The sequence below is a fragment of the Zalophus californianus genome, chromosome X (genome assembly GCF_009762305.2).
Source record: "Zalophus californianus isolate mZalCal1 chromosome X, mZalCal1.pri.v2, whole genome shotgun sequence".
NCBI classification, from domain to species: Eukaryota; Metazoa; Chordata; class Mammalia; order Carnivora; family Otariidae; genus Zalophus; species Zalophus californianus.
Genome location: NC_045612.1, coordinates 33,075,568 through 33,096,727, shown reverse-complemented (window position 1 = coordinate 33,096,727; position 21,160 = coordinate 33,075,568). Strand labels below are relative to the sequence as shown.

At 39.9% G+C, this 21,160-nt stretch overlaps 1 pseudogene; it reads right to left on the bottom strand.

Moving 5' to 3' along the window:
- Positions 1 to 3,706: 3,706 nt before the first annotated feature.
- On the bottom strand, positions 3,707 to 4,684 carry LOC113930486 (annotated as a pseudogene).
- Between the last annotated feature and the right edge of the window lie 16,476 nt (positions 4,685 to 21,160).

Below are 21,160 nucleotides of genomic sequence, written 5' to 3'. Positions count from 1 at the left end.
CCAATTTTATTTTTCTTCATATGAAGAAAAATACATGATTTTAATTTTACACTATATACATATATATATATATATACACACACACACACTCAATTGGTCCAATGCCATTTATTGAAAAGCGTGTGCTCTCCTAAGTAATTCTTATGTCATCTCTGTTATATGATAAATTTTCATATACGTACAAATGTATGCATATACATTTGGCTTAATTCTATTTCATTAGCCTAATTGCTTCATTTTGCCAATATCACACTGTTTTAATTACTATAACTGCATAGTAAATTCCTATATGTAGTATTTTTGTGATTATTCAATTACAGTTATATAACCATTTCCATTATGATTTGTTTGACTCATCCATTTAGAAAAAATTAAATTCTATTTTTTTTATTTTTCCATATCTGATTTTTAAATATCATTTTGTGCTTTCATCATAGTTCTTATTTATTTATTTATTTAAAGATTTTATTTATTTATTTGACAGAGAGAGACACAGTGAGAGAGGGAACACAAGCAGGGGGAGTGGGAGAGGGAGAAGCAGGCTTCCTGCTGAGCAGGGAGCCCGATGTGGGGCTTGATCCCAGGACCCTGGGATCATGACCTAGCCGAAGGCAGACGCTTAATGATTGAGCCACCCAGGTGCCCCGTTCTTATTTATTTTTATAATCTCTATAATCATTTTATTTTATTTTTTAAATATTTATTTATTTATTTGAGAGAGAGAGAGAGAGAGAGAGAGAGCGAGTGAGGGGAGGGGCAGAGGGAGAGGGAAAGAATCCTCAAGCAGACTCCTTGCTGAGCACAGAGCATGACTCGGGGCTCGATCCCTGGACTCCGAGACTGCGACTTGAGCTGAAATCAAGAGGTGGACGCTTGACTGACTGAGCCACCCAGGTGCCCCTAATCTCTATAATCATTTTAGATATTTATAGTCTCTTTCTTATTGTTCTATTACCACATTGTATTCAGAGAACATGGCGTGAATGAAATCAGTCCTTGAGCATAATTTTTTTTAATGGTATAGCAATTTTTTAAAGGAAACTTTTAATTTTAGAATAGTTCTACATTTACAGAGAAATTGCAAAGATAGTAGAGTTTTCATATATTCAGACCTCTATTATAAACATTAGTATGGTCAATCTGCCACAATTAATGAACTAATATTCGTACGTTATTTTAAACTGAAGTCTACTTCATTCAGATTCCTCAGTTTTTTTAAATCTAATGTCCTTTTTCTATTTCAGGATCTCATCCAGGAGATTACGATACATTTAGCCATCATGTTTCCATAGGCTCCTGTAGACAGTCTGGTATTTTCTAGACCACCCCTTGATTGAGGTTTCTATTGGTGTCCTTATTTTACCATTCTGAGCGAAGTGTAGAACTCTTACCTCCTTTTATGTCTCATTTCCCTCCCCCTTTTATAATATAGTTTGTCCTAAATATTTCTTCTGCATACATTTAAAACCACACCAGTGTTAGACTTTTTTAAAACCAGCAAGTATAATTTAGAAAACTCAGAGAAACGCCTATTGTATTTACCCATATTCTTGCTTGCCATGTTCTTTCTTCTTTCTTGATGCTTCAAGGTTCTCTCTTTTATCACTTCCTTTTGTTTAGAGAACTTCTTTGGGCCATTCTTTTAGAGCATGTTTCTTGGCAACGAATTCTCTTTGGGCCATTCTTTTAGAGCATGTTTCTTGGCAACAAATTCTCTTCATTTTTCATTCATCTGAGAATGCCTGAGTTTCTCTTTATTCCTGAAGGGTACTTTTGCTGGGTATACATTTATGTGGGTGCCATTTTTTTCCTTTCAGATAATTCTAACATCTCTTTCATCTCGACCTTGGCATCTACTGATTGTCTTTTCTCGTTCTGTTTGAGATCATTCTAGTGCTTAGTATGATGAATGATTTTCTTTTGAAAGCTGGGCATTTTCATCTTATCTTAGGAGGCTCTGGATCTTATAGAAATCTTCATTTTTTTTTGTTGACTTTCTCTTTCTTCTGACACTTCTCTGGCAGGGGAAAATGAAGTGCTGCCTCATTACTGTAAGGTGGAGTGGTAGTAAAGTGTCCCAGCTTGGTTTCCACTGACACTGGCGTTGGAGTGGGGTGTACTCATTTCTATTGGATAGGATTTGACTTCCAGCCATGTGGTTTCCACTTTCACCATGGGATTGTGTCACTTCATTTCCTCTACAAAATTGTAAAAGTCCTGACTCTCCACCAGGGAGGGAGCACAATGCCTCATTGATGGTGGGTGGGGCATAAGCTCAGGCTCCCCATAAGGTACCATGAGGGTGGGATTTGTTACCAGGCAGGGGGGATAAAAGTCCCTGCTTTTAATATGGCTTTCTCTGAACCACCTAATCATTGGTGTTGGAGAACCTTGTTACAGCTTTGTGAGAGTGGGTGTCTAGGTTCCCCCTTTGGCCTTTGCTTTCATGGGTGGGAGTCAGGTTACAGTTTCTCTGTGGTGTCTGAGTGCAGTAGACTGGTTGTTGTCTAAAAGATTTTTGTCTTATTAAGGTCTCCCGTTCCTGGTTCTTTGGCTGGAGACAAGTCTCACTGAAGCTTTTTTGTCTGCTCCTATTGATATTCATGGGATGGAGATATATCCATTTCTATGTCTCTCTATCATGTATCTATCTTTCTGTCTGAGAGCTCACCAGTGTACCATTCCTTGGTCCCAAAAGTCCATAACTGACTTGCTTTCTTTTCCACTTTCCAGGGTCTTTATATGTTTGTTTTATATATAATGTCCAGCATTTTCAGTTGTACTTAGCAGGAGGAATAGGGAAAATCCATCTCCATCTTCCCGGAAGTGGAGGTCCCAGCTTGTTTTTAAACTTGCCCAAAGTGTTCCTCATAGTATATGTTTTACAAGTGATGCCTCATTAGCTTTCCTCACATTTGTGCCCACTTCTTTGTTCACCACTGCCCTTTTGCATTTCCATTACTTTGTTCAAGGTTCAGACATTTTCTCATTTTAGGATAATCTTTAGTCACGCTTTCACTAAGCATTCGTGAGTGGTAAACTCATTCAGTGTTTGTCTGAAATGTCTTTTTTCACATTCACTCTTGAATATTTAGCGGCCCTAGGCAGGCAGTTATTTTCCCTCAGCTGTTGGATGATAGATGTCCACTGTCTCTGGCCTGTGTTGTTGATACAAGATCTATTGTCCATATGATTGCCATTTTATTGGGGGAATATATCCTTCCTCAGATTATTTGTAATCTTTTCTTTTGCATTTGCTATTCTACAGGTTTCCTACCTTGTTTCCACATGTCACTTTAGTTTGATTTATCTCCGTTGGAGCTTTGCTCTTTCGATCTGATTATTCATGTCTTCCTTAAATTCTCCCCTCTTTTCACTACTGCTTCTCCCTACTTCCTATCTTCTTCTTTTGGAATGTTTGTTAGATATGTCATTCAGAGAGCCCTTACACCACCATAATACTAGTTAATTTACTTATCACTCTGGTTTTGACTTTTTTTTTTTTTTTGGCTGGACACAGTATGCTTTGTTGATGGTAGGGCTCCCCAGGTCCCTCTCCTTCTTCAGGAAGTCTGGGATGCAAACCGTGTAAAGGTCGGGAGATTCTCAGTATATGTTGGGGGATGAGTTGAGGCAAGGACTCCCTGGCAGCTGAAAGCCCATCTCTTCCTCTTGCTCTTGCTGCAGCTGGTGACCCAGGGGGCTCTTACTCCTCGGAGGCCATGTAGACAATAAGGTCCACCACCTGGTTGCTGTAGCCAAATTCATTTTCATACAAGGAAATGAGCTTGAAAAAGTGGTCACTGAAGGCAATGACTGGCCCAGCATTGACCGTGGAAGAGTGGGTGTCACTGTTACAGTCACAGGAGACTCCCTGGTCCTCAGTGTGGCCCAGGATGCCTGTGAGAGGGCCCTCCGATGCCTGCTTCACCACCTTCTTGATGTTATTCTATTTGGCAGCTTTGTCCAGGCAGCAGGTCTGATCCACGACTGACACATTGGGGGTGGGGACATGGAAGACCATGCCAGTGAGCTTCCCGTTCAGCTCAGCCAAGATCTTGCCTGCAGGCTTGGTGGCACCAGTAGAAGTCAGGATGATGTCCTGGGCAGCCCCTCAGATATCATGCCACAGCTTCCCAGAGGGGCCATCCACGGTCTTCGGTATGGCAGTGATGGCATGGGCTGTGGCCCACGATGCTAAAGTTGTCATGGATGACCTTGGTCAGAGGGGCCAAGCGGTTGATGGTGCAGGAGGCATTGCTGACCATCTTGAGGGAGTTGCCATACTTCTCATGGTTCATGTCCCTCACAAACATAGGGGGCATCAGCAGAAGAGGCAGAGATGATGACCATCTTTACCCCACTCTTAAAGTGAACCCCAGTCTTCTCCATGGTGGTGAAGACCCCGGTTGTGGAGTCCACCAGCATCACCCCATTTGATGTTAGTGGGATCCCACTCCTGGAAGATGGAGATGGGCTTTCCATTGATGACAAGTTTCCTGTTCTCAGCCTTGACTGTGCCATTGAATTTGCTGTGGGTAGAATCATACTGGAACATGTAGACCATGTAGTTGAGGTCAATGAAGAGGACATTGATGGTGACAATATCTATTTTATCAGAGTTAAAAGCCCAATACGGCCACATCTGTTTTCTCTGACTTTCACCATGGTGTCTCAGGGACATGGCTGACACTGCACCAGAAAATGGGGCTGTCTGTTGAAGAGGGAGGAGGCGAGAGCTTGAGTTCTTTTTAGACTTCTGTCAGCTGGGAGTTTTTCTTTCAGGATTCATTATGATTATTAAAATAGCTATGGGGCGCCTGGGTAGCTCAGTCGGTTAAGCGTCTAGCTTCAGCTCAGGTCATGATCCCAGGGTCCTGGGTTCGAGCCCCATGTCAGGCTCCCTGCTCAGTGGGGAGCCTGCTTCTCCCTCTCCCTCTGCTCCTCTCTCCTGCTTGTGCTCTCTCTCTCAAATAGATAAATAAAAATCTTGAAAAAAATAGCTACATTTTATTCAGTATTTATATGTCCTTAGAGCAGAGTTTGGCGTTAGGTCAGTTTGCTACATTGATAAAACTACTATATACATTACTTTGTATAGTTTAAGAGGCCACTGTTCTAATGTATTTCAAATAACACTGATTCCATGCAACAGTATGAGAGTATGTTTGGTAGGCTTTTCTACTTGCCTTCATGATCATTTACTAGGAGATGTGTTCGTTTTACCATTCTCACAGAAAAAAAAGAGCCCTTTCTGACTCAATCTCAAACATGAGAACAGACAATTGTATGCTTAACTACAAATACTACAACTAAACTTTATGGCATTTAGGGATCTTATTTTCAGACTAGTATAGGGCATGTTTGACTACACTCATCGTATCACGTTGGTATAATGAACAAAGGTCACATAGCATGTGTATCTTTGTCTGATTGAAATAACCTATGGTTTGCTTTGTATCATTTCTCGAGTTTAGATCATTGATTTTCCCTGTGTGGACCTCATGGAGTTAAAATTATGCCTGGTGATTGCTGAGGTTGTTCATCTCCACTCAGTGGCTGGGAGATCTAAAATTATTGGTGGGGCATTACCAGGCACACTTGCAAATTAGAGAAATCAAAGGAGCAAGCAAATGCAGTGAGAAACTGGCCAGGATGACCAGGATAAGTCATGGCCGGAAGAGAAAACAGACCCATTATGGATGATTAGCCTATCAAAAGATCATGAATTATGCCTGAGTTGGAACTGAAACTGTCCCCACGCAATCTCTAGTTAGGTACTAGGACGAGGGTGAGCCCACCTTTTTTATGGTTTGGAATGCATCATCTCTGCAAAGTATCAGATCATGCTTTAGACATGTTAACTTCTCTACACGTTGGACATAGTTCAATATTTTTTGCATGACAGCCTGCCCTGGAGAGGAGACGATAAGCTGGATGCAATAAAGATATGGTGGAACCATTGACCCAAGTCACATAATAAGTTTGAAAGGAAATGTCCCCTCGTCTCCCCGTTAATGGAGCCCTGTAACTATTGGAGGACAGACTGAATGTGAAAAGTGGTTTAAAATATGGGTATTTTTGACTTTGGAGAAAAACTATGTCGATAAAATTGCAGTCATTTCAATTTAAAGAATATTCCTGCCTATGATTATTACTGAATTTTATATATGTTTTAAGATGCTAGTTCTTATGTTTTGCTTTATTTAGTCAGCTGTAAGAAATAGCCGTGGCTGACTGAATACAGAGAAATGGGAATGGCACCATAAAATGAACTAGACTTTTTTTTTTCCTTTCCATTATATCTTATTTATTTCTTGGTCTCTTTCAACCCTAAAGCTGATAATGGGGATCATTATTCTGAACTCTATTTTAAAGGTCAGCCTGTAGTACATTGGACTTGGAATCCTACTGCTATTATTGTTCCTTGAATTTCATTCCAAATTACATTGTAAGAATTCAGGAGAGAGTATATTAAAATTTCACTCAGAGAAGAGGAGGCAAGCTTTAAATAAATAAATAATGGAAGGCTACAAATTGATAAGAAAATCTGGTGAAATAAAATGTTGGACAAAAGTCCATACAATTCTAAAAATAGTAACAGAACTACATTTAGCAGGTTATTTACTTAAATTCAGCTATGAGTTTTGAATGTTCCTTGCTACCTTTTTTGAATCAACTTCACCGCATATAAAGTTTAGAAATTTATTTGAATACAAAGTTTTACTTTTTTGCTTTTAGTAATATTATGTGTGTGTGTGTGTGTGTATTATTACAAAATGAGTTAACAAATGTTGTTTTCTCTCCCCCCAGAATCCTGTCGTACCTACCTGATAGTTAAATTTTTAGAATCTTAAAATCCCCTGAAGGATTTTTCAGCCTACGACTCTGATAAATTTCTTTAGCTATTGGGTAGGTGGGGTTACATTGTAGAAAGAGCAAAGATTTTTCCAGTCAGAAAATCGGTGTTCAAAGCCTCTCTGTTTCAACTACAATCTTCATGACCTCAGACCAGTTAATATCACTAGAACTCAGTTTCCTCATCCACAAAGTGGGGGAATTAATATCTGCTTCCGAGTCCTCTAATTAGTAGGCCTTGTTGTTTTTCTAAGCAAGGCGTCTGTCTACTCTGTTGCATGATTTGAGACATTCAGTGATGATTGTCCTCTGAACATTTCTCCCATGGATATTACTGTAGTATTTAAAAATTCCATATCATATTTACATGTGAATTATTAAAGGTTTATTTAACAACGTACATTTTTCTGAACAGAGTAAAGCTTTTGAAGCCATTATTAGATGATAAAAGTGAAGTTGATAGAAATTTTTTTCTGTCACCTAAAACCCTGGTATTCAAAGGGCTGTCCCCAAACTAGCAGATGTGAGTATCGTTAAGGAGTTGGTTAGAAATGTAGAATCGTGAGCTCCAACCGAGTCCTACTGAATGAGAATATGCATTTTAATAAAATACCAGTGAGTCACATGCACATTAAAGTTTGAGAAGCACTTACCTGCATGACTCCTGAAGAAATGGGGTAAATTTTGACATGGGAAAGTGGTTTAAATCTGGGCAGGAAAGGAAAAGATTATCGTAGTAGAGGGCCTTGTATGTCAGACAACAGCAGGAAGACAAAGAGACCAAGGAGGGGAGACAGAAAGAGGGTTCCAGAAGAGACATGCAACCCATTTCACAATCCCTAAAGGGATGTAGCCTTCATGACAAAGACTATTGGTAATCTGAGGAAAAGACAAAAAAACTAGACAGAGAACTTCAATGCAGAGAGCTTCAATGTTATAAGGACTATTTTTCATTTTTATTTAAATCTTTCTCAATTCAAAAGAAGAACTTCTTCTAGGCTAGTAAAACTTTTTATAGACTCTGGAACGATAAGCAGATTTGCATGTCCGTTCATGTTCACCCTACAAAACATGAAATGCCTGATCAGTTCTAAGACATAAAAAATCTACAGAAATATAGATACAGTCTGTGATCTCTGTGTAAATCTGGGACACTTTTACCCTTATTCTTGAAAACTAATTGGCTTTGGGCCCTATTTGTCAAAAGGTACTTGATTTCATCCAGCCAATGAGACCTATGTCTTTGTGTAAATCAGACTATTTTTGAAGTTTTAAGCAACATTCCACTAATTGTAAAGCAGGACCATTTTTTTTTTCTTTTTTGAATTTTAGTCCACAATGTAAACGAATTCACTGGATGAAAACGAGTTAAAGATAATCAAACTTTAGAAGTGACCTTTGGAAAGTCTACTTGAAAAAGTGCAGTGAAGTTCCCGCTCTGAAGCTATTTTCTCAGTGATTCACAGCACGACATCGAGAAGGCATTTCATCTCCTTTGCTATTTGAAAATGGGTGGATTAAAAGTCAGACTGTGAAGTAAAAGTGAGTGAATGACAAAAAATTATATAGATTTTCTATTCATGAAAAGAGTGTATATTGAAGCAATGTGGGTTCATATATCTATATATTGAGTATCTATAGCTAAATTTATATTTATGGAAAGCAGAAATTGCCAATGGAGACTTCAAGAACATTTGTATTTAAGGGGGAGATGTCCTGATAGCAGTACATTCACAGGCAATTTTACTCTTTGCAGAATGGTGAAACTTGTCTCATTTTCTCAACCAATATATCTTAGGCCACCTACTTTGCCCAAAGAACTAAACTAAGCAGTACAGTGGGTATAAATTATCTAAGAAAAAACCTTTATGTGATTATGGTCTACTAAAGGAGACAAGACATTCTAATAGAACACATAAGTGCTATAAACAAAATGTTCCTGGAGCTCTCAGGAAGAGTGGGAAATCAATTCCAGCTTGGGAGAAGTCCCAAAGCCCAATGGAGGAAGTGGCTCTTGAATGAAACCTTCAAAAACAAGGATTGTAGGGGTGCCTTGGTGGCTCAGTTGGTTAAGCGTCTGCCTTCGGCTCAGGTCATGATCCCAGGGTCCTGGGATCGAGTCCTGCGTCGGGCTCCCTGCTCAGCAGGGATTCTGCTTCTCCCTCTCCCTCTGCCCCTTCACCCCACTCACTGTCTCTCTCTCTCAAATAAATAAATACAATCTTTTTTTAAATAAAAGGATTGTCATTAACAGACAAGTGAGGAGGAGAGGCCATTCTAAGCAGAGTCTATACGAAGAAACGGAAAAGGCAGAAATTGCTGTAGTCCTGTGTATGTGTAGGGAAGCAGAGGGAAATAGGGCTAAAAAGGTGTGTTGGGACAGTGGTTTTCAGCCACTTTACACATCAAAATCACCGAGTTAGGGACAGATTGCTAGGATAGACACTGAGGTGATTTAATAAAGGTCACTCTGGCCTCAGTGATTAGAAAGGATTAGAAGAGTGGAAAGGGCAGAAGCAGGCCCATTAAAACTGACCATTGTGCTAATAGTCCAACAAAGGGGCAATAGTTAATGATTATGGGGAACAACACTAGAAATGGAAAGAAAAACTAAGAGGTGTGAGATACTGCCCAGAAGGATAGGCTATAGTGATTGATTGAAGGTAGTCGCAGTCTAGGAAGAAGGTTAGATCAATGACGATTGTGAAATTCAAGTGTAGGTGACTGAATGAACAGCAGTACCATTATCCAGCTTAGAATATAAAAATTAAGTGAAGGCTTCTGTGAGGCATTATGAAACGATAACCTAATAATAACCCTTCCTTGACATCCATGGCTTTAGGTTCGTCTCCATATTATACAGTTTCAGAGCACCATGGACCTTTACTTGTGGCATATCGTAGAGTATAATTTTACATTAATTTGTATGGCATGTTAGTATCTATGTGCCCTATGAGACCACAAAGTCCACGAGGGCAAAGAAACACACAATGTTTGGCAAATCATACATTTTTTGTTGATTCAATTTTTCCATGGTTGAGTAGACAAAAGAATGGCTTTTTAAGTAACTTATTAGAAGCAACCAGTACATATTACTGGCTCAAAAATATTTACATAAAAGACATTCAGTGTTAACTCGCATATATTTTTTTATTCCAAGAACTTCAAAATATATAATGGTGAAATTGTGCATTTTCTGTCAACCTAGTGGGACAAAAAAAAAAAAAAGAGTAAACTAGTTTGTTGAAAGACTCCCTAAGATGAGGCTATGTAGGCCGACTTGAACAAGAAAAACTCAAAACACTTTAGAAGCTCTATCTTTCTGGGGGTGCCTGGGTGGCTCAGTTGGTTAAGTGTCCGACTCTTGGTTTTGGCTCAGGTCATGATCTTAGGGGTCATGGGACCAAGCTATGCTCCTAGTGGGGAGTCTGCTTGAGATTCTCTCCCTCTGCCCCTCCCCCCACTCACACATGTTCTCTTTCTCTCAAGTAAATACATAAATCTTTAAAAAAAAATCTATAAAAAATAAATAAAAAGAAACTCCATCTTTCTGAGTGTTTGCTCCTTGTAAGACAAGCATGTGCTCAATCGATTTGTTTTTATAATTCAAGATCATAGCATATGATTTTGTGTGAATTTTGGAAATTGTCAGTTGCAGTCTATAAAATAGAACAAAATTACATAATGGACCCACTCTTCATGAAATGATAAGGATAGGGGTCTACACACTACTGAGTCCTGCATGACCTAGAATGAAAATAACCTAGAGGAACTTTAGAGAGGTGCAGCTTTTTGGTGTTGTTCAAGATCTACCCATCTTCTGTCTTATTGTTAAACCATTGTTCTTCTCCTTCATCTTACTCACAGAAAGTGGAAGCTAAAAAAGTTCAAGAACTTGGTGATGATTCCACATTTAATTAGTGACAGAGCTAGACGACACGGGAGATGGAGCTCATATTTATGGAATGTGTCTTGTATGTAACACCACTTTAAACATATTCATCTTTAAATGTCACAACTCCCCTCTGTGACAGGTGTTATCCCATATTTATAGACAAACCTGAGGCTCATGATAATTCACTTTTACCATGGCATATACTAAGTCGGAGGGTTGATTCCTTTGATTCCAAACCCTATGCTTCTTTAACAAGAGCATGCGATGCAACAGTCCTGGTTTCCACCACTGTGTTCCACACCAATCGCTTTCTGGGAAAGACAGAGCCACTTTCAGTAGAAACACTGGCATCCAAAGGGTGCGTATGTTCCAACGCTATAAACAGAATGAGCATTTATGCAATTATTGGCAAGGTTGAGGAGACAATGTAGATCTGATCTGAGCAACATACAGCAAAGAGTCAGAAAGGCAGACCTGAAAGAAACAGAAAGAAGCATCTCTGTATAGACAGAGCAAGCATTATCATACACTTGGGGAAAGGAAGGCTAGAGGCTGGCAGATGAGTAGGAAAAGGGCAGTTGGGGGGTCACCAAGGGGGACTTGGTCTTCTTTGTAATTTTTGTCTTGTTCTTTTTTCCCCAGATTCTTTCCTTTTTTATTGTCGCAAAATATACGGAACATGAAATTCACCATTTCAAAGTGTATAATTCGACAGCATTTAGTACATTTAGTGTAATGTTGTACAAGCATCGCCACTGTCTAGTTCTAGAATTTCATCATCTTCAAAGGAAAAATCATACCCATTAAGAACGGATTCCTTTGTTTTCAAAGTCAAGTGAGAGAGCAGCTCTTCAGGCTGGGATCAAAACATTTAGCCGTGAAACAGAAAGCTTTCCGCTGAAAAATAATCAAGACTATCTCCCAGTTTCCCAGTCATTCAACTTCTCCCTTCTGCTGAAATGTTCAGGGTGTAAATCCAGCTAGTAGGGATCCAAAGGGGTACGTGCACCCCGATGTTTATAGCAGCAATGTCCACAATAGCCAAAGTGTGGAAAGAGCCAAGATGTCCATTGACAGATGAATGGATAAAGAAGATGTGGTGTATATATCCAATGGAATATCATGCAGCCATCAAAAGGAATGAGATCTTGCCATTTGCAACCACGTGGATGGAACTGGAGGGTGTTATGCTGAGCGAAATAAGTCAATCAGAGAAAGACATGTATCCTATGACCTCACTGACATGAGGAATTCTTAATCTCAGGAAACAAACAGGGTTGCTGGAGTGGTGGGGGGTGGGAGGGATGGGGCGGCTGGGTGATAGACACTGGGGAGGGTATGTGCTATGGTGAGCGCTGTGAATTGTGCAAGACTGCTGAAACACAGATCTGTACCTCTGAAACAAATAATGCAATATATGTTAAGAAAAAAAAGAAGAAGATAGCAGGAGGGGGAGAATGAAGGGGGGGAAACCGGAGGGGGAGACGAACCATGAGAGACGATGGACTCTGAGAAACAAACTGAGGGTTCTAGAGGGGAGGGGGGTGGGCGGATGGGTTAGCCTGGTGATGGGTATTAAAGAGGGCACGTTCTGCATGGAGCACTGGGTGTTATGCACAAACAATGAATCATGGAACACTACATCAAGAACTAATGATGTAATGTATGGTGGTTAACATAACAATAAAAAATAAAAAAAATGTTCACGGTGGAGCTATCCCTTTAAATCCAGCCCCTGATCGAAGTCCATAGGCACAGACTGACAGACAGCTGGAATTTCATAAACCAAGTTGGTTAGACATCCATTCTTGTCCTAAAGTAAGAGAATTACCGTTGAAATCATGATATAAGACTCCATTGGCATAATGTACTTTGGGTCATTCAGACTTTACTACCCATACACATAAAAACCAACAAAACTTGGTGCGTGCAAGCGGGGTGGGGAAGAATCTTTTGTAGTTATTACTGAAAAGGAGGAAAAAGAGGTTTGCGGTAAAATGTTAACACATGGTTCAGTGTTTCTAGACCGAAAGAAATAAAGCAAGTGCCTAAAATATTGAAGAGATATTGCCCGGGAGCATACAAGAGGGACAAAAAGGAGCAATGGGAATGAGGGCGGCGCTGAAGGAGGAAAACAGAGGCGTTATAGGTTAAGTCTTATAAAGAGCTTCACGCAGTGAAAGCTACAACGTGATCTACTGGAAGGTTTCTTCAGTGGAGCAAAGCACGTCTTCCTCCAATAGAAAGAGAAAAAGAAACTGGTAATTGATTTTCTTCCCCAACAGGCCATGCTCCATTCACAGTAACCGTGCAGGGTCCTGTCTGCAGAAACCCACCAGATGGGCTGGGTGGAGAGGGAGAACACGCAAGATGATACAAGGGAATACAAATCAGTCACTTTTATTGCAGCATTGCTGGGAGTTTGATGGGAATGGCAGACGGCAAGAGTTTTTTAGTATGCATTTGATATCTTTCTTTGGGGAACCAATTTATTTTGATATTTTACCTCAAACAGCCAGATGATACACGGTACCAGAGGCTCTCAGCAGGCTTTCTTAGCTTGTCCCCAGAATGGGGACAGATTCAATCTCCCAGCCTCTCAGGTTACAATTCATTAGAAGGGAGAGCAAGGCGACTAACAATGTGAGACATGTGGACCAAACATTTACAAAGAATATTCGACCGCTCTGCATACACTCCTTGGAAAATCTCAGCAGGCAGAATAGAGAACAATTTCGACTTTAATGGCTTCGATAGAGTTTTTTAATGGGTACAATAATCTTAAATTTTCACCTTTAGAATACCAGCAAGGAGTTCATTTATATCTTCCCAGAAAGGATCAGGGTACAGAGGTCGTCCTCAACCTAAGGAAATGGGTGGGCTCCATCGTTCCTTTGTAAGCTGGTTGCTTAGTGTTTGTAATGCATTTTCCTTTAAAGACAATTGACAGAATGAGTAGCCAGGTCAACCGCCAAGCCCAGAATGTAATGGTCAACTCAGTCTTAGGTCCTGGTTTTGGATCATGAATCTCTTATTTTTCACCCTTTTTCTGAGGCGAGTGGTCAGTTCAAGGTAAATTCCTGAGACAAGCAAGTTTGGTCTTTGATTTGGGACACATACCAGTGTCCTCAGAGCCACATAAAACCCAATGCCCTCAGTCTGCCTTAAACGCATCCCCGACCCCCACCGTGGGATTCCAAGCAGGCATGACCTGCTTCTTAAAATGCCACCGGATCCAAAATTATCTATTTTATTTGCCTGTATTAAAACTGTCATGCTTTTCTTCCAGATAATTCATCTTCTACGCCAGTGTCAAGAAGGAAACAACCTGCTTTAAATCCTTCTTCATGCATGGATGGTTCATAATCCCTCTTTGTTGGCACCGATGTTTAACTTATTTAAAGAGAAGTCTTGTTAATCCAAAGATATTGCTAATCAATAGACTTCGTTTGTGTTGATAACACGAGGTGAGAATATTCAACCAGTGTAGGCAAAATTTTTTCTGAGCTGGAGGGAACAGGTTAGCGCTTCCTGAATGGTTAGCTCTCTCAAAGAGATGTTTTCCCTAAAATGTAAAATGTTTCTGGTTGTTTCTTTCTTTTTTGTTACTTTTGTATCAAAAGCTCCCACAACTTTGTATTGTGACCTAGTGATACCTGAGGTAGGATTGGTGATAAACATCAGCATCAAGGACCCTCCTGGAGACCAGGCAAGAACAGAAATAGCAATCCTGCTTTGTAAGGTAGGTGTTTGAAAGGGGAGAAACTAACTGAATAGCCTCTCATGATCAAATTCACTCGTTTTCAAAATGAATTTAACAATTCATGAGAGCAAGATGTTCACTCTTTTGTCTGACTAAATCCCAGTGAATCATAAGCAGTACAAGAACAGGACACACAGTATTTGACAATAATAAACTGTAGGATGGCAGAATAATTTAATGTACGCCTTGTGTAGAAAAAGAGTTGTGTTTCCTTCATTGGGGTTATTTTTGCTGAAATGCACCAGGGAAAGTCATGAAGAGGCAACAGAAATATTAGCACTTAAAAATTAGATTGCAAGGGCAACACAAATTTCATTGGTGGTGTGTGTTACTGAGCAACACAACTCGAAAGTTTATCAAGAAAAAATGTGCAATCAATTATAATTGATATATAGGAAAAAATGACTGAAATTCATTTACTTAGTGTCTTAACTCTTGCCAAATCTTTAAAATTTTGTTTGAAAGAGAAAGCAGAGATGAAGAGTAAGATTAAGCAAGTAGGTATCAATTTACCTCTCTGAGAAGTGCCAATCAGACAATAAACAGGCCAGAGAAATGTATGGTATCCCAGAAAGTTAACAGTAATGAAAATATTCTCTCCAGGAACCAAAGGATTTATTCCCTGCGAGCTCACTGATTCCTTAAGCATGGCCAGTTTTGGAGAGAGTCTCATCCCAAATGGCTGTCCTCTGAGACAATTCTATTATTTACGAGGCAGTGATGCATTTCTGGAGATTCTGAGCCTAGAAAAATAATCTTGCTAATAATGGACAAAATAGGCTGTGTATTAATTATGTGCTGAGTTTGATCGCAATTGTTCTACACCCATTATCTCATTTAATTCTCGCAACCCTGTGAAATAAACATCGTCACATCTTCATTTTATATATGAGAAAAATGAGACTTAGTGAGGTTGTGTCTGCCTGAGGTCACAGAGCTGGGAAGTGGTGGAACCGAGATAGAAACCCAGATCTGCCAGAGTAAATCCATGCTCTAAACTCACGATCATAAAAGTGGATTCATGCATGCATGCGGCACCTGGCTGGCTCAGTTGGAGGAGCATGCAAGTCTCGATCTCAGGGTAATGAGTGCGAGCCCCACATTGGGTGCAGAGATTACTAAAAAATAAATACATAAACTTTTTTAAAAAAAAGGTGGATACATACTAGCAACTGTGCAAGAAGATCACTTGGGTTCTGGAAGTTAATAATAAATTACATATTTAAGTGAAAACAAAAAAGCTAACGGGTACCAATATTTAGTACTATAGATTGACATAGGCACCCTCACTCAATCTGCGTGTCAGATGGTCAAATACTACACTGAGTACATGACCTGTCTCAGAGAAGCCTGGGCATTTCCCTCTGTAGAGGAGAAGGTGGTAATGCCTTGCTGCTTTTGGCGTATTGCCGTGGGTTCCAATTTCCGTGTGCTCATTTTAGTGCATTTGTGGATTACATTATGCAGTTCTTTTTTTTTTAAGATTTTATTTATTTATTTGAGAGAGAGAGAGCACACACGTGCGCATGTGCACACGCGTCTGTGAGTGCATGAGCAGGGGGAGGGGCGGAGGGAGAAGCAGACATCCCCAAGCAGGGAGCCATACCCAGACATGGGGCTCAATCCCAGGATTCGGGGATAATGACCTGAGCCGAAGGCAGATACTTAAATGACTGAGCCACCCAGGTGCCGGTTTTATGCAGTTTTCAATGGGCAAGTTGTTTATTTATTTAAGAATACTTTGGTTATACGTGATACTAAAATGTAAGCACAAACTGACAAGAAAAGATGGGGCTGACAGCTCTAGCGTCTGTTGTTTTCTCATAAACAGAGTAAAAATGGTGGTACAAACAGATCTGGTTGGAAGGTGGCCAAGATGTATTTTTAAATTTTCCTGGAATCTATGTGAAATGCAGATGTACATCCACTATCATTAACAATGAATGAATCCCACTCCAAATGTATAGTGTGTCTTGAGCTATGAGCTATTGATAGTATGAAGCTATATTGATTAGCAAAACCTTAAAAACTACCCACTTTGAACATTAACATAAATCCTTACAAATACTTCAGCAATGTTTAAAATCATTAAGTCTCCGTGTGATATTTGATAACATTTCTCTAAACTTAATCATACTTATTTATAAGCTTTTTTTGAAGTTTCTTGATATACTTGCTTATTATGCCTACAACTTATAAATATGAATACATATATTAAGTGCACCTTTTAAAAACTGCTTTAGGATTATAGGGGCGCCTGGCTGGCTCAGTCGGTAAAGCAAGAGACTCTTGATCACAGGGTCGTGAGTTCAAGCCCCACCTCGCGGGTAGAGATCACTTAAAAAAAAAAAAGTCACAAACTGATCTAGAAGTGTAGTCAAAAATGTTTAGAGATCAGTCTTCTAAGTCACTAGTACTATGCTATTTCTCTAGGGAAGATGCGGTTTCAAGTTGTTCGGTGAAAGGACATTTAAATATTAAGAGAAGAAAAATGTGGTCACAGGAACGGGATTTCTCAACGGCCCACTTAAAGTTTTCCAACTTTTAGCATCTCCTTCAGTCTCTTTCATTGTCCTTATTCGACATAATCTTCAATGGTTTTAGTACAGTCTTATGTTTCAGAATTCCTTGGATCTGTAGTTTTATCTCCCTATTTTCTTGACGCTGTGCCTTCTGGTATATCTGCTATATAGCATGTTTGTCAAATCAGGTGGTTTGCCTTATTGTCCTCACCCACTTATTTTTCGGAGGTTGATTCTCTGGGTTTCCAACTCTACGAAGCACTTCTATTCAGCTCATTTTCTTCAGTGACGGTGAGGTAAATTAGGTACAACCTGTACATTGACACTTCCATGTTAATATATAAAATATATCTGAAAACATTATAATCTGGGTCACGTGTATTAATTTCTCTCTCTCGCCCATGACAAAATTGCCCACCGTCTCAAACACATTTCACCTAATAGCGTTGGTGCTGTCGTACAGCCAGTGGCAGCTCCTTGACTTGCAGCGATCATGCTACCTGTCAGAACTGAGGTACAATCAGCAAGTGGTAAGATGGACAGAAGGCACAGAAGGACATCGAGAACACTGAGAGTAGATAAATCCACTAGGCTAGGGAATATAAGGTAAAGAAGTGCAGACTCAGGGAGACCTGGCATCAAGGAGTTCCAGAGACAGACATCAGGCAGATAGATTGCCAAGTAAGAAACCCACAGTCTCAGAAGAGACTGGCTGAAGGCAAAAAATGATTCAAGTTTAGAACTCTAGTATCTGGGGGCAAAAACACCAAAAAAAAAAAGAAAGAGAGAGAGAGAGAGAGAGAGAGAGAGAAATTTATGATGCGATGACTCTTGAAAAGCAAAACCATGACCCAAATACAAGAATTGGACCATAAAGGGAGATCTTGATGTCATCTAGTAAGGCAAAAACTGAATTTACTAGAAGCAGGGTACACTTTTGAAATATTGATTGTGCTCGAGGTGGTTTGATGCTTCATTGCCAAGGTATATATCTAAGGTCATATATTCTTTTTGCTTCAGAGTCAGCAAGTGGGTTGGGTTTAATTGACCCTACTGGGGAGGCTGATGGGAAGTAGGCTCAAGAAAGAGACTTGCTAATCTGAGCAAGTGTCTTGCTGATTGGTGCTATGAAGTGCTGGCAAATTTTGTGGTTCCTTTAATTTCTGTTTCCAAATTGAATTTCAACTGGCTAAGTCCCAGGGTAAGAGATTATTATAACTACTTTTAAATAACATCAGCCTGTAGGATGAAATATTATTAGATCTGTCAGTGGAATTGTATGTCCTGATGCACGGGCTGTATTAGTCAGGTTTTTTCAGAGAAACAAAACCTATACATTTTATTTATATATATATATATATATATATATATAATCTCCTATTGGTTCCTACACACACACACACACACACACACACACACACACACACAATGGCTTCATACAACTGTGGAGGTTGGCAAGACCAAATCTGCAGGGTAGGTTGGCAAGCTATAGACTCAAGAAGAGGTTGATGGTACAGTTCAAGTCCAAAGGCAGTTGGGCTGGCAGAATTCTCTCTTTCTCAGGGGATGGCAGTCTTTTTGCTCTTAAGACTTTCAACTGATCTGTTCAATGAGGTTCACTCGCCCACTCACACTATGGAAGGTAGTCTGCTTTACCCAAAGTCCACTTATTTAAATATTAATCTCATCTAAAAAATATCCCCACAGCAACATCTAGACTAATGTTTGACCAAATATCTGGGTACCATGGCCTACCCCAGTTGACATATATAATTAATCATCATCCAGGAGTTCATATATGAATTCAATTCAACAAAATTAATTACTTACTTTTTATTAGGCACTATACTGGGTGCTATGAGTCTACTACAAATGGTTGAGACTGATAGTGGCAATATCAGTTATGGAAATACTACAATATTCCAGGCAACGGTTGAGGACTTGAAATAAGGCGGCAAAGGGAATGAGAGTGGAGAGAAATGGACAGATAGAAGATAGTCTATCTTCTCAGTAAGACCTGAGGAATAATTAGATTGGGAGAGGGTGAGGAAGAAGGCATATGGACATTTGGGTGGAGGGACATGCAACTTATTCAAAGAAAGAGTAACTTAGGGGAAGATGAATTTACTTTTGAATCTGAGATGCCCTGGGGACAACTAGGGGAAGTCATTCAGTGGGTAGTGGATATATATTTATGTGGATCTAGAGGTCCAGATACAGATATAGACTTAATTAGTTGGCCAGGTCAAAAAAATGAAGCATCATCTTTGAGCCCTTACCTTCATCCAAACAAATAAACAACAATCCTGTCAGCTCAAAGTTTGAAATCTATTCTCAACCTCCTAATTTTTCCCTACTTCACTGCTACCAACCTAGTGCAAATCATCACCGTTTCTTGCCTGGATTATAGCAACAGCTTCCCAACTGGTCCTTCTGCTGCCAGCTTTGAATCCCCACCATAGTCTATTATGAACTAGTCACTGTGACTCTTAAAGCATAAGCCATATTGATGAAGCGGGAGGACATTAGGCATTATGAAAGAAACCACGTACAGAAAGAAAAAACAAAACTGCATGTTCTCACTTACATGGGAAATCTTAAAAGTTGAATACACAGAAGCAGAGAGTAGAATGGTTTGCCTAGGGTGAGGAGGTGAGGGATATGAGGAGAGCTGGTCAAAGAGCACAGTGTTGTAGTTATGTAAAATGAGCAAGTCTAGGGATCTGATGTACGGCATGAAAACTACAATTAATAATACCGTATCGAGGGGCGACTGGGTGGCTCAGTCGTTAAGCGTCTGCCTTTGGCTCAGGTCGTAATCCCCGGGTCCTGGGATCGAGCCCCGCATCGGGCTCCCTGCTCGGCAGGAAGCCTGCTTCTCCCTCTCCCACTCCCCCTGCTTGTGTTCCCTCTCTCGCTGTGTCTCTCTCTGTCAAATGAATAAATAATAAAATCTTTACCAAACAAAAAAATAATAATACTGTATTGAATACTAGTAATGGGCTAAGAGAGTAGATTTCAGGTACTGAAAATACAAAATGGTAACCATGTGAGGAAGTGATATGTTTATTAGCTTGATTGTGGTGATCATTTTACTCTGCATATGTATGTCAAATCATGTTTTATACCTTAAATATATGCAGTTTATATGTTTAAAAAGTGTAATGGGGCACCTAGGTGGCTCAGTCAGTTAAGCATCTGACTCTTGATTTCGGCTCAGGTCATAATCTCAGGGTCGTGGGGTTGAGCCCCCGCATTGGGCTCTGCACTCAGCGGGGAGTCTGCCTGAGACACTCTCCCTCTCCTTCTCCTTCTGCCTCTTTCCCCACTCAAGCACACATGCTCTCTCTCTCAAATAAAGAAATAAGTCTTTAAAAAATGTGTGAAAGATTATAAGCTATATCCTGCCATGTCCCTGATGAAAATTATAAAACGGCTCCCCATTTCAATCAGAGTAAAAGGGCAAGTCTTAACGATGGCCTATAAGGTTCTAAAGGCCCGACTCCATTGTCTTAATCTAATACTCTCCTCTCACTCACTCTTCTCCCACCATACTGGTCTTGATGTTCTTTAAATCTGCCAGGCATGTGTTTGCCTCAGGGCCTTTGCACTGTCTGTTCTCTATGTCAGGATTATATATCTTCCAGATACCTACATGGCTCACTTTGTCATTTCACTGAAGTCCCAGCCCAATGTTACAATCTTGCTGAAGCCTTTAGTGACACTCTTATGTAAAATAGCATCTTGATCCCTTGCTGTATTTTTTATAACATTTATTGCCAATCGATATATTTACTTGTACCTTCGCTAACTAGAATACAAACTGAATGAAAGACTTTATTTTGTTTACATATCTATTTCCAGCATCAGATTCATTGTATATGTATACTAAACATAGTCACAAGAGTGGTTGGAACACCCATGAAATCTTTTTTTTTATTAACATATAATGTATTATTTGTTTCAGGGGTACAGGTCTGTGACTCATCAGTCTTACACAATTCACAGTGCTCACCATAGCACATACCCTCCCCAGTGTCCATCACCCAGCCACCCCACCCCTCCCACCCCCCTCCACTCCAGCAACCCTCAGTTTGTTTCCTGAGATTAAGAGTCTCTTAT